The sequence below is a fragment of the Cydia splendana genome, chromosome 18 (genome assembly GCF_910591565.1).
Source record: "Cydia splendana chromosome 18, ilCydSple1.2, whole genome shotgun sequence".
Classification (NCBI taxonomy): domain Eukaryota; kingdom Metazoa; phylum Arthropoda; class Insecta; order Lepidoptera; family Tortricidae; genus Cydia; species Cydia splendana.
In genome coordinates, this window is record NC_085977.1 from 3,611,590 (window position 1) to 3,624,763 (window position 13,174).

Sequence of the window (13,174 nt, forward strand, 5' to 3'; positions counted from 1 at the left end):
TTAAATTCGAGGGTCGTTGAGCAGGCTTGACCGTCTGACCTTGCGTGAAAGATCATCATTCTTAAGGGGCCCACTGATTAACAGTCCGCCGGACGGTATCGGCCTGTCAGTTAGAACAAATTTTTGACAGTTCCGAACAACTGACAGGCCGATACCGTCCGGCGGACTGTTAATCAGTGGGCCCCTTTAAGGCCTGCGCAAAGTGGCGGAGCGCAGCGCAGATCACCTTAAAATTATCAATGTATTCTCTTCCCTATTTCAATTACCTTCAGGTATAAATTTAAATGCTTTGAGACCGACCTCGGAGCGTCACGGAGGATTGTTACTCCGCGGCATCGAGGAGCACGTTAGAGGATACTGCGGCGGTAGGCGCCGGCATGCCGCGGCATCTCCCAGCATGCGCCGAGGCCTCCCGAGTGCGCCGGAGTAGCGCCGGGACGACGGGGGAGAACTCGCGCACACTAGTCACCAATCCCTTGTGATAGAGTACACGCGGCGGCATGCCGCGGCATCCCCCGGCCTGCGCCGAAGTGCTCCCTGGTGCGCCGGTCGCCAGCGATCGGGCTGGCGGGCGCTCGCGATATCGCGGGGGATTTTACCTCGCCGGTGTGCGCTGCGCGGCGTAAATCCTCCTCGGTGATCTGCGCTGCGCTCCGCCGGTTTGCGCTGGCCTTAAGTCGCGAAAGGCAATGGACCACGCGTTTACTGCCATAAGCAAAACATTTGCACGATTCGCATCCGGAGACCGTATCGTGAAACGACAATTTAATCACAATCAGTGATCACGCGCATTTTTATCTTACATTTTAGAGACAAGAATACAGACAACTGTTTCGTTTTAAAAGAGACCTTAGGGAGATGGGTGTAACTAGGCCCCACCACCCTAAGAGACCTTAGGGTGGTGGGGCCTAGTTTTGTATTGGGTATCGTCGAAGAGACAGCAGCTCCCTGAAGATATGCATTTTAATGCTCTATGGAGTCTTTCACATATAATTTACTGAGGTGCACCTTTTACTCATCTGTGGTCCAGTAAAATTGCATTTAATTCCTATGCTATACTTCGTTTCTTTTTAGTTTTAGGAAAAGGGTAAACATTTTTGACTAGTATTTTTATTGAAAAACACATTTGAATAATAAGTCACAACAAATATGTACCTAACAATTAGGTATATAGCATATAATATTATCATGTACATTCGTTTGGTATCAATACTATTTTTTAAAAGCGTTTTTCAATAAAAAAAAAACACGTCAATTACCCAATTAAATGTTTACCCTTTTTCTAATACCAAAAAAACGAAGTATAGATGATGACCTATAGATATGTTTTATATTTGATTGTTACAGAATTTTCAAAACTGAACCGATAAAAATGAATCAGCTGAGTCAGCCAACATACTTACATTTCTTTTGCCCATCACTGAAATATCGTGAGGACACGTTCGTCACTCGGAAACTACAACAAATCGCAGGTATTACATGCGTCAGCAACTCAGCATAGTCTAATGTTATTAAAGACCATCGACGGAAACAACGTTCAATACTCGGCACATGTCGCTTGTCGGAAGTACGCTAAGTTCAACACCGTATCAGTGTTGAAACTATATAGATGGCCTAACGCGAACCAAGTTCGACGTGTTGCCTCTCTGACGCACTTGTAAATTCGTATGTAAGTGTGACAGGGAGGCAACACGTCGAACGTGGTTCGCGGTAAACCCTCAGGTTTGTAGAACGCGTGTCAAAATTAGTTTGTGTCATAATGAGACCTAACTGACCTAGTCATGTGACTGTGCGGGGAAAATTGAGAAATTACCGGCGAAGTCTTTAATGAAGCAATATTACTAATAAACGTTGAGATTGACAGCTAAATTTATCTTGTGTGAGGAAAACTTAGCAATAACTTCAATAAGCATAATGCTTTTCCTTATCCGTGACCAAGGGCTAAGCAAATTAATTTTTAATAACAGATCTTTGAAGCGCGACATCGCGGTTGTCTTAAGAATCAAAAGTTACGGTTACAGTTAAAATTGTCATCATTTTCGCAATTGGTATTCCAAGTTTTCTATTTTGTTTTTAAAATAATCACTATTAAAAATACCAGTGCCCTGTTTCTCAAAAGCTTGTAACTGGTAATACAAGTGGAAATCCCTTTTGCCACAGCTTTTGTTAGAAAGGGACTTCCACTTGTATTACAAGTTACAAGCTTTTGATATTCTTGCTCGAATGGTCTTCTTTAGAATCAAAAGTTACACGAATATTCATCATTTTTGCGATTGGTTTCTGTTCTGTATTCAAAATTATAACAATTCGTTATTTTTCTTTTTCCACTGGCATCAGTAAATGGCCACAAATTGGCATCAGCCGATAAACGAGAACGTTGCTAACGGCACGTCACTAATCCGTCTTGTCGTTATCTTCCCGTGGCGACGTACAGTACAAGAGCATGCAAATTGGAAGTGAAATGTCGTGACAGCGCAATTTTAGGCACATTCATCTTGCCCGAGATGGATGTATTGATTATACAATACATTAAAAACGGTTTAGCATAATGTGTCTGTCGAAAGAGAAGAAAAACGCGCTGTGCATGAAAAAGGAACATTATTAGCGATGTTTCAATTCGCTTTGCGAAAAGTACCTAATAGTATTATAAGCAGCGGCCATAGCAATTATGTAGTATAATATACCTTAACTAGTATCATTAACTACCTATACCTATTTATGCATCCGAACCATCCAACCAAAGATTTACTGATAACGAAAAATATACTAGTCTGTTACGCTATAAGAACACAAGCTAAACAACCCATTTCGCTCAATCGTATTTTCTCGTAGAAAGATTTATTAATTCCATATTCATATCAAGGGTAATTTTGTACGAAACCATGGCAACACGAACGTCTAGACTTATAATAAGTAGCTGAAGTCGCAGATCGTGTCTCAGCCATAACTCCAGGGACCGATGAACTATCTCGACTCCCCCACCCATCCCGCTGGGGAGCCAAATAAGTTTGCGGTACTTAACTAAAATCGGCGCAAAATAATGCCTTAAAGCGTTTCCTGGACTTTGAACGGTAACTAACGTTTTTTAAGAAATCCTTTGTGAAATATCCGTTACAGCCTTCGTTAAGAGATAAAAGGGAAAGTTTAGTAAGTTTAGTACCTGTTAAAGTTTCCTAATTTCGACGACGCGAAAGCAAACTTCAATTTCCTTTGGCGTTGTCGTTTAAATAATGCGGAATAATATGATACCGCCGCGTTGCGGTTATCCGGTTACATTTAGCAAAGGCTCCAAAGAGCAATGGTAAAAAGGAAACCTTAGGGGGATCCAGCCAGTTAATTTATGACCTTTATGTACATATTTATAAGCCCACAATGGTATTGGCAAAAGCCGAGACAACAAGAAGTTGGTGACAATGAATTCTATTTTTTACAGTTTTGATAACAGCAATATAAAGTGATCCAACAGAAAATCGAAATGTTAAAGACAACAGTTAACAGCATTATTAATTCGTATAAATATACGTGTTCTTCGCCTAATGACAACGAATTATCTTAACTCAGTTTTCATGGGCCTAACACAAAATGTAATGGTAATGATTCAATCTCGATATGTATCCTCACAAGAAACCGCCCGGAAACGACTTATTTTCGCAGATCCACGTCAAAACAGATGTCACTTCCTCCTCCGCGGTGGTCTCGTAAAATATTATAAAAATATCGTTCTTTAAATTATGCGGCACGATTCACAACAAACAATTAGAATTTAAAATACTTTCGCTCTGGTATTTGCATGCAAAAGAAGGATATTTCGTTGGAGTTCAGCCAGCACTTTGGGGAAATAGCTTCTGGTTTCCGGCTGTAGGTACAGTCGCCATCAGATATATCGGAGCGGCCAAGGTGTTCACAATATCTGAACACGCGCTCTAACGCCCTGACAATAGAGGCGTGTTCCCATATTTGTGAGCACCTTGGCCGCTCCGATATATCTGATGGCGACTGTACCTATTGCTGTTTTTTGTTCGCTACCTATGATCTTTTATACTAGATATGCCATACACTAACATATCAAGCGAAAAAAATGATGCCAACCAATGCTGCCAATGTCACGGCAGCATTAGTTACAATTTGTTTACGACTTCATACGCAAATGCGTAAAAAAGACGGCACAATTAAAAGAATACCTAAGTAAAAAAGAGACGGCTAGTGTTTGTCACTTGCGCGTGAATTTGATAAATCAGTGATACCACCATAACACGACGGCAAACAGTGAATATGGCGCGAAGCGTAAAACTTTTAAGAAAAAGAAATATCATAGAATAAGATGTTTGGAGAAGGTGCAAATCATTTCAGTGAGTTCTATGTGGTAATGTACTCGCTACCGAAGTAAAAAGTTTTCACATTTAGTTATGTAAATAAAAGATATTATATTTTATATTATACTTATCATTGTTACTTTTGTTAGGTATGTTTTTTTTAATAGAATAATAATTGTACACATTGAGACTATTTTCTTTACCCGAGACACTGTGGATTTTACTTAGGCGGGGTATGAAATACCCAATTAAGTTTAATTGGTTAATGGTAATGAAACGTTCTCAAACACCTTTTTTCCCAAATTTACATAAAATTATATAGAATGAATTTTTAAATTAAAGTTTACTACTAGTCAAATCAATTTCTTCAATAGTAAAGTAAGAAACATTATGACAAAAAGCAAACTCAATAACAACAAAATCCTTTATTTTACTAACAATTTTATGTTATAATAATTGTTATTGTGTGAGAAAATGAAATGCCTGACAATAAATACTAATTTTGTAGTAATCTTTGTATAAACAGCAATATACCTATTTATTTAATTGACGCGACCCGGACAATAATATGGCGAATAATAATGTTTAATTTGCCAATTGTTGTACTTAATTACAAGAAAAAATGCGTTCAAGTAAAAAACTGTAATATTAAAGTTGAAATTTATATATTATTTCTCTTATTTGTACGACAAGCACCAAACAATGAATGCAACTTACCATTACGCGTCTGCTATGATAATCTATGTACGCAGTTGGTGCGTCCTTGTCATTCTCGCTGATAAGAACATAAACTTATCTCTTTCTGTCAGCCGGCAAAAATGGCGGCTGGGTTTATTTAATTCAAGATTAAACCGAAGAAAAACGGATTATTTCAGTTTTTACTTACCAATGATATGTGACGCCGTCAATTTTTTTGCGCTTCCGCGGATAATTTGTGACGTCCCACGGTCAAAGGTACCTTATGGCGGGTATGGAGTTATGCATACCCCAGTAATCTACAATAAATAAGCTATCGATAACACAAAAGATCAACCTTCTAGGTTGCGTAGTTACAGAGATATGATTTTTTGAAAATAATGTTGTGAAATGAGCAACTTTACGATAGAGAAGTTTTAAGTTTAGCCGCCTAAAAAACTATGTTCCTGAAGTAAGTTACATAGTTGACTACAAATAATAATGCCTTATATATCTGAGATTAAAAAAATATTGCGACTTGTTCTGTAATGCAAATATAAACTTTTGATATCGACTGATTTATGTGTATACTAACCAATCTCTTGAAAATAAAGTTTTATTTCATTTTCACGATTGATTGCAATGAGCTCTCAAGATTTAAATTTTATCTATTAGAAAACGACACTGACAGACAGTTTAAGCAAAAAACAATACCGATTTAGAGGTGAAAATGTATTTTCTGACTTTTTCATATAAAATCACAAAATTGAATATTTTTACTTTTAATGTGACACACAATCAATTTTTCTGAGCACATATGAAAGAAATTCTGTCATTCAAATGAAATAAATCCTAAAACCCCAACTAAATACTATATTTAACCCCTTATGCCACTTTAAACTTACATAACAATAACAGTATTTGCTCCATACATTTACGAAAAGGTACCTTATGGAAATAAATCTAATAATACATCACTACAAAATATCAATCATATTATAGTTTATCTTTTATGAATAGAAAATATTAATTTACATTAAACTGCCCCCAATTTAATTAGTTCTTCGTCATAATAATCTTAAAAAAGACCAATAATTAGTATGTAATGAAAAGGTACCTTGTGGTCAAGTTACATGATGAGGCATGATGATGATGGAACAGTTAGGATAAACTAATAATATTTTGGGGTTAAGATGGTATAAATCGTCTATTTCTTATCAATAATATATTTCGGTTGCTATTGAAGATAAGCGGCATTGAGGTTCAATGACCTCAGATATTCCATAAGGTAATGCGTCGGGTATTGGCATTTTTCAGCAAACCAATGGCTGATTTACTGCATGCGACCAAACCAAATGAAGATTATTCTAGTTAAGAAAGACTTGACGAGAGTAACTTTGGTATAATAGCAGTCTACTTGGATTTGTGATGTCGGTCTATGTACGGTTATAATATTTGCGAGGCGCCCCAACCAGAACTGAAATTATCAAATTAGTTTTGCAGAATGCTAATACAGTTCTCTACCAAACTTCTTTTCCCGTATTGACTAGTTTTTTTGGGAATTTTCAATCTTTTTTCCATAAGGTACCTTTTCTACTAAACTCTGAGACGACATTACTAGGCTTATAACTAACTTATAACAAAAATAAAAACAGGTAAACAAACGTTACGCATTAAGGTTTCAGATCACACAATAAAAAAAAATTGAGCATTTTTTCACCTCTTTACAAAACATTTAATATCTCCGAAACTAGAAACCCTCATAAGGTACCTTTTCCCGTGGAACGTCACATTTGAGCATTTCAACATAACGCAGGTCGGCATTTTGTTGCTTAATACACGTTATTTGTGGAAAAGTATTAACCGGTGTACACCTTCGCGCTTGCGTCAGGCAGATTGAGACAAACTCGTACACATGACACGAGGTGAGTGCTTCAATTTTGGAACATGTATAACACATCTTTGTATAAAAGATCATAGTTCGCTACACAGAAGCTAGATCGATACATGTTCCACGATCAAAGCAAAACGACAAACATTTCATCGGGGTTAGTAAAAACGGATACATCCCTGCAATGTTGCATGTGTTGGTTATGAAATGTCATCACGATTCTAGCTATGTGGGAAGTTGCGCAAGAAAGATAAAAGAAACCGGGTTATCACCAGGACTATGTGTGCCTACAGTGCCTGTCGACGAACAAATAAAGCACGATGAGAAATTTTGCAAGAACTGTTTTAGTCACCAATATTTTTTAATACGTAGCGATTACAAATATCTGATGCATTTTATGAATCAAATAACGTTGCGTTAGATATTTTTGCGTGTTCTGTCGTATTATTTACAGTACAGACATTTCACTGTTGTTTTAAGTATTCAATCATTTTTATGAAAACTTTAGAAGGTTCCCTAAGTAGATGCCAAAAGTTTTCAGCACTGTCTCCGGCTGTTTTAGTTCCCCCGCCTTGGGGCTGTCCATAAATTACGTCATCGATTTTTGACGATTTTGGACCCCCCCCCCCCTATAATCATCCAAAAATCATGCTTCAAATGACCCCATTTCCTCCTACTTCATGCTACCGTCATCCGATGTCCAGACCCCCCCCCCTAATTTGAAATGACGTAATTTATGAATAGCCCCCTTGTAGCGTTGGGTAGAGCGAGGAATATGAAACTGTTTCGACTATCGTTTCATTAATAATGTTCATACTTATTCTTTTAAGACAAACATTTGGATTTTCTACCTAACTGACACGACATTCAGCAGCAGTATTAATGAACAGTGATAGTTCATACATTTGCTACTCGTACTTATCGAAAATATAAGAATAGTGAATTCATGAATTGTAAAAGTTCTGCCTCGCCCTCGCAAAAAAGCTAGCGAATCGCATTAAGACGAAACGGGAGCTGAGCTAAAAGTCAATTTTGAGATTTCAAGCTGAATATACCCGTCGCTCTGACGGGGCGTGAGAGACTGTATTTGTGTGTGTAATGCACGCACACAGATGCGTACGCTTGCACCCGCGCGCGCCTCATTGCCGACAATTTGCAATGTTATTTTTCGTGCGTTACTGCCACGAGGCGTTCACTTATTACTTACTGTGTTGCGATTGAATTTTTTGACCCGGCTTACGTTTACGGAACTCGATAATCTTTCTACTACTGTGACTTGGCTTTGTTTACTTGACTTTGCTGATCAGCTTATTGTTTTGGACTCCGTGAGTTGTGGTTACCTATTGGACCGCACGCAATTCATCTACCTTTATTCAAGTAATTAAGCGTAATTAGCCGAAACCTTTATAAGAGTGTAATTCATAAGAAGTACATAAGATATAATTTATGTACTGGTTTGCTGTTAGCTTTTAATTGTATCACTTTACATATATGTTACTCAAATAACTAACACGGTTACACTGTTGTAAGAACATTATTTTTCAGGTAGGCCTTATTATACCTACTATAGGCCTTATTACCTCCTAGTACCTTAGTAGTACTAGTACTACTACGGAAATTGATTCAAAGACTCAAGACTGACTTAAGTGGCAGTAGGGTGTAGGGTTTTTTCTAGGCTTAATGAGTTCGCTGAAGCTTATTTTTTATACTTAGCGCACAGAACCACTAGTTTAACAGTATCAGCTCTAACCACATGTCACCATTTTGTCCTTTACGTAACAAACTCAGGGGCCCAGAATATCCGATGTACCTATCAAATCAAGGTTCTGTACCAAATAAGGCCCGGTTATTATAGTTCGTTATTTTTTAGCATTAGAAAGAAGGTAAACAATCATGACGTGTCTTTTTATTAATAAATATTGAAAAACGCTTTCAAAAATTCGTTTATATTACTTATGAAAGCAAAAGAATATAAAAAAGTATATGATTAATACATACATACATACAATCACGCCTATTTCCCGGAGGGGTAGGCAGAGACCACGGATTTCCACTTGCTACGATCCTGACATACCACTTTCGCTTCCTTCACATTCATAACATTCCTCATACACGCTCGCCGGTTTAGGGTGCTCTTGCTCATTAATATGATTAATATGATTTATAATTCTAACATATTTGCTATGACTTATTTTTCAATGGTAATTTTTAATAAGACATGTCAAAATCTGTTACCTTAATGCAAAAACTAGGGTTCCGTACATAAGTCCGACTCACGCTTGACTGCACATTTCTAATAGGTTTTCCTGTCATCTATAGGTAAAGAACTATTTTGTGTATTTTTCAATATTTTAGACCCAGTAGTTTCGGAGATAAAAGGGGGTGAATGGTAATTTTTTGGCTGTTTTCTTAAATAACTTCGAACCTATGTATTTTAAAATTATTAAAAAAACATTTCCATCTTTAGGTCACTAATTTACATATGTGTACCAAATTTCAACTTAATTGGTCCAGTAGTTTCCGAGAAAATAGGCTGTGACAGACGGACAGACAGACAGACGCACGAGTGATTCTATAAGGGTTCCGTTTTTTCCTTTTGAGGTACGGAACCCTAAAAACGAACTTTAAACGTGCTAACTTTCAAAATTTCATTTTTTATAAGATAGTATAAGTAGATGGGCAAAAATTTTGCGTCCATGTCCACCAGTGAGTAAGTGATTGAGATACCTAAACATTTAACTTTATAATGTAAAATGATATAATTTACTAACCTACTCGTTTAATTTCAGGTAGGTTGAATAAGGAACCAAGTAACCATGGGGAGGAGCAGTATTTACTAACATTTTCTTTTTGGGTCTTCAGAGTGTATCGTTTCCTTTTTTTTTGCACATATTACACTTAAATATATATTCTCTGTGTAAACCCTTACGTCTTTCAATGACAAAGGCAAGATCAGCAAATGTACAATTTGTATGATCGTGCCTGATATTTGAGATCACAGAAAATAAATATTTTAAATCCACTATTCTGCGACCTTCTAAAATTTTGTTTTATCATGATTCATGATCAAAAAGCCGGATTCAATAGTCATATCAAACGTCGATTATGCAGTTGATGATGAGCTTGCATTTTCTACCATTGGTGCTGCAAATGCATCAACCGGTGGCGATAAACTTTGCCCTCTTGTAAAACAAATTACTATTGTGATTGTGTCCAGCAAAAGGCCAAAATTCGGTTTACTTTCCTGTTTAAAATATTACTAATTTATTCATATTTCAGATTAGGTACATAGGTAACTGTCTGAATGTTACAATGCCAGCTGGCAAATTCTATCACATTTGTTTGTTTGGTAGTCATGGTAACATTCACTTACATTGATATCCTTATTAAGATCTGTATCTTATTATCCAGACCTTAAAATATTGCCACCGTTGCCCTTTAAAAAATACTGTTTAAATAATTGGCTACTCAAACAATGCTTCTATAGTATAAATAATGACTACACAAAAATGGGTAGTATTGTATATAATGCACGAAATAAGGCCCGATTCTTAAGCGGGTTTAAATTTTGAGGCCATGTCCGCTAATACTATAGACAAAATATCAAGTTTAATAAACACAAAAAAAAAACATTGATGGGCCTTATTTTATAATTTAGGCCTTACTTTGTAATTTAAAGTAGAGTTAGGCCAAGAAAAATCTATAGCGATTTTGATAGAACACGCAGTGCAAGTATTATTTCAAACGTCGCTTCTATGAAATTATGACATATAAATAACACTTGCACTGCGTGTGCTATCAAAATTTCTGTAGACTTTTCTTGGTCTGACTCTAAAATATTCTTTATTACACCACAAACATAAAAACAAATTAAAAAAAAAACCGGCGAAGTGCAAGTCGGACTCGCACACGAAGGGTTCCGTACCATTATTTATAAAAACGGTCACCCATCCAAGTACTGACCCCGCCCGACGTTGCTTAACTTCGGTCAAAAATCACGTTTGTTGTATGGGAGGCCCCACTAAAATTTTTGTTTTATCCTGTTTTTAGTATTTGTTGTTATAGCGGCAACAGAAATAAATCATCTGTGAAAATTTCAACTGTCTAGCTATCACGGTTCGTGAGATACAGCCTGGTGACAGACGGACGGACGGACAGCGGAATCTTAGTAATAGGGTCCCGTGTTTTACCCTTTGGGTACGGAACCCTAAAACCGATTTACAATGTAGATAAAGGTAGCAACAGGCGGTCTTATCGCTGTTAGTTCTTATTCTTCGTTTGTTTAGCATTAGAGTGAAGGTGACGTGTCTTTTTTAAGCATGCAATCGTATAATTATTTAGCTTTTTTTGTAATAGTTATGTACTTAGTGGTTAATATTAGTATTTACTATTTTTTTTTTCAATAATGCTTAAAAACGAAGTATAGACATGACAACCAAATATTAACGCCATTGTAGGGCAGGATATACAGAACATGAATCATTAGTACTGTCACGCTCCGTGATTGTTGAGCCATTTAGGGTTCTAGCTAAATTGGACATTCCATAGAGCACGAGTAAGTATGGAACAACCAATTCAGCTAGGACCCTAAATTGCTCGACAATTACGAAGCGTGCCTGTAGGTACCTAAAAATTTTGTTAACCCATTTTAACCATGCAATAAAATATTTTTGATTTTGATTTCTAATTTGAAATATTAGAATCAAAAAGTTCATAATAGATTGTATATCATAACTACAAAAATGTGTTCCCTACTCTCAACCCAAAACCCCTTGTATCTTAGGATCTAGATATTTTCACACAAGACGGTTTATCGATAACTTCTTACATCACTAGATTATCGACATTAAATGTCGACTATTGCCCATCACTTTTCTGGCTGTGTACGTATTTAGAAACTTGACTCCGCCCCTAAAATTAGTGCGATAGGGACAACTGCAGCTGAGGCGAAAAATCCTGCGTAAAAATGACAAAAATCGAGGTTTCGTAGTCCTCTTTTTCCTCCCCCAAAACTTAACCAATCGTAACCAAATTTGGAAATCTAAATGATTATGAAATTATCTGTGTCGGACCGTTTTGCTTTTTTGGCTAATTGATATCAGTTTTGAATACCACGCCTCTCATTGCGGCATAGTCTATTAGGCCATTTTGGCCGTTTTTGAAGGGCTCTAGCGCCTTAAAAAACAAAAATATCAAAAAAAGCAAAACGGTCCGACACAGATATTGACAATATTAATCTGTGTTGAAAAAATCATTGCTCTAGCTTCAAAAACCACGGAGGAAAACGAGGACTACGTTTGTATGGAGGAATGACCACTCCTGTTGGCTCTTAAAAGGGTAGCAAATGCAACTCAAGTCACACAAAATTGGCCTTTACTAATGTTTAATAAACAATAGACTTACGCCTGTTTCCTAGAGGGGTAATCATATATTTCGTTTACACCCTTACATTAAGTAGTAAGGTACCTAACATGTTTCATGCATGTTTGTTAGTTTAGGATACTCATGACCTAGCTTTTCCTGCGCTGGGTTGTCCCCGATTTGGCCGGAGTACGTTCACTAAAGCACTTTCCAACTTTCCGATCCCCTCTCCTTGAATATATTAACCACTTTACGTTCCCTTGATTTTATCTTTGTCGCAGTTTTTAGTTCATACAATACATGTGTTATGGTTAAGAAGAGAGACAAAGTATCTGTCACTTTATGCCAAATAAATGGTCAGCAATGACAAACCCATCAATGTCTTTGTTATGCGATAAAAGCAGTTGTTACTTGCGTAACTGCAGTTGACACTATCATCACAAATTTCACCAATGATCAGCTACGTTAGAATTGATGTCTGCAAGGTCTACCATATGATTAACATGTTGGATCATCATAGTATACTTATTGTCGATTTGTCTGGCCGGGCCTGATACCAACTAGCTTATGCCAGTGCCTATTAAAAAAAATGCGCAACTAAGAAGAGGGGGGGGGGGGGAGGCCTTTGTCCAGCAGTGGGACACAGTGGGCTCTGAACAAATATTAAATAACCACATAGGCCATACCAGAAAGCCAGAACCCATTTAGTTTTTATTTAAGTCCTACTAAACAGGCAAGCAAAGTACGGATGACAGATCAGGCCGAACAACACAGTGACATGACATGACTGTATATTTGAACTTTTTTAGCAATAAGCGTGCTAATAATGGCAGTCCTAGTCTAGATCAGCAGGCGGTTGTCAGGCAACCGTATTGATTGTCCGGGTGTTGCGGGGCGGTCGGCCCGGCGACGTCCTTGGCCCGAGCCGTCTCGC

The 13,174-nt window shown here is 37.3% G+C and overlaps 1 protein-coding gene and 1 long non-coding RNA gene across 2 annotated transcripts in view; one reads left to right on the forward strand and one right to left on the reverse strand.

Moving 5' to 3' along the window:
• The window catches only part of LOC134799373 (protein pellino), a 153,249-nt gene that overhangs the window by 42,770 nt on the left and 97,305 nt on the right, over window positions 1-13,174 (reverse strand). The gene's annotated exons all lie outside the window — the stretch shown is intronic.
• LOC134799388 (uncharacterized) overlaps window positions 1,615-13,174 on the forward strand; it is a 232,755-nt gene continuing 221,195 nt past the window's right edge. The window contains exon 1 of the long non-coding RNA XR_010145398.1: window positions 1,615-1,693. This is a non-coding gene — a long non-coding RNA (uncharacterized LOC134799388). The remainder of the gene's footprint in view (window positions 1,694-13,174) is intronic.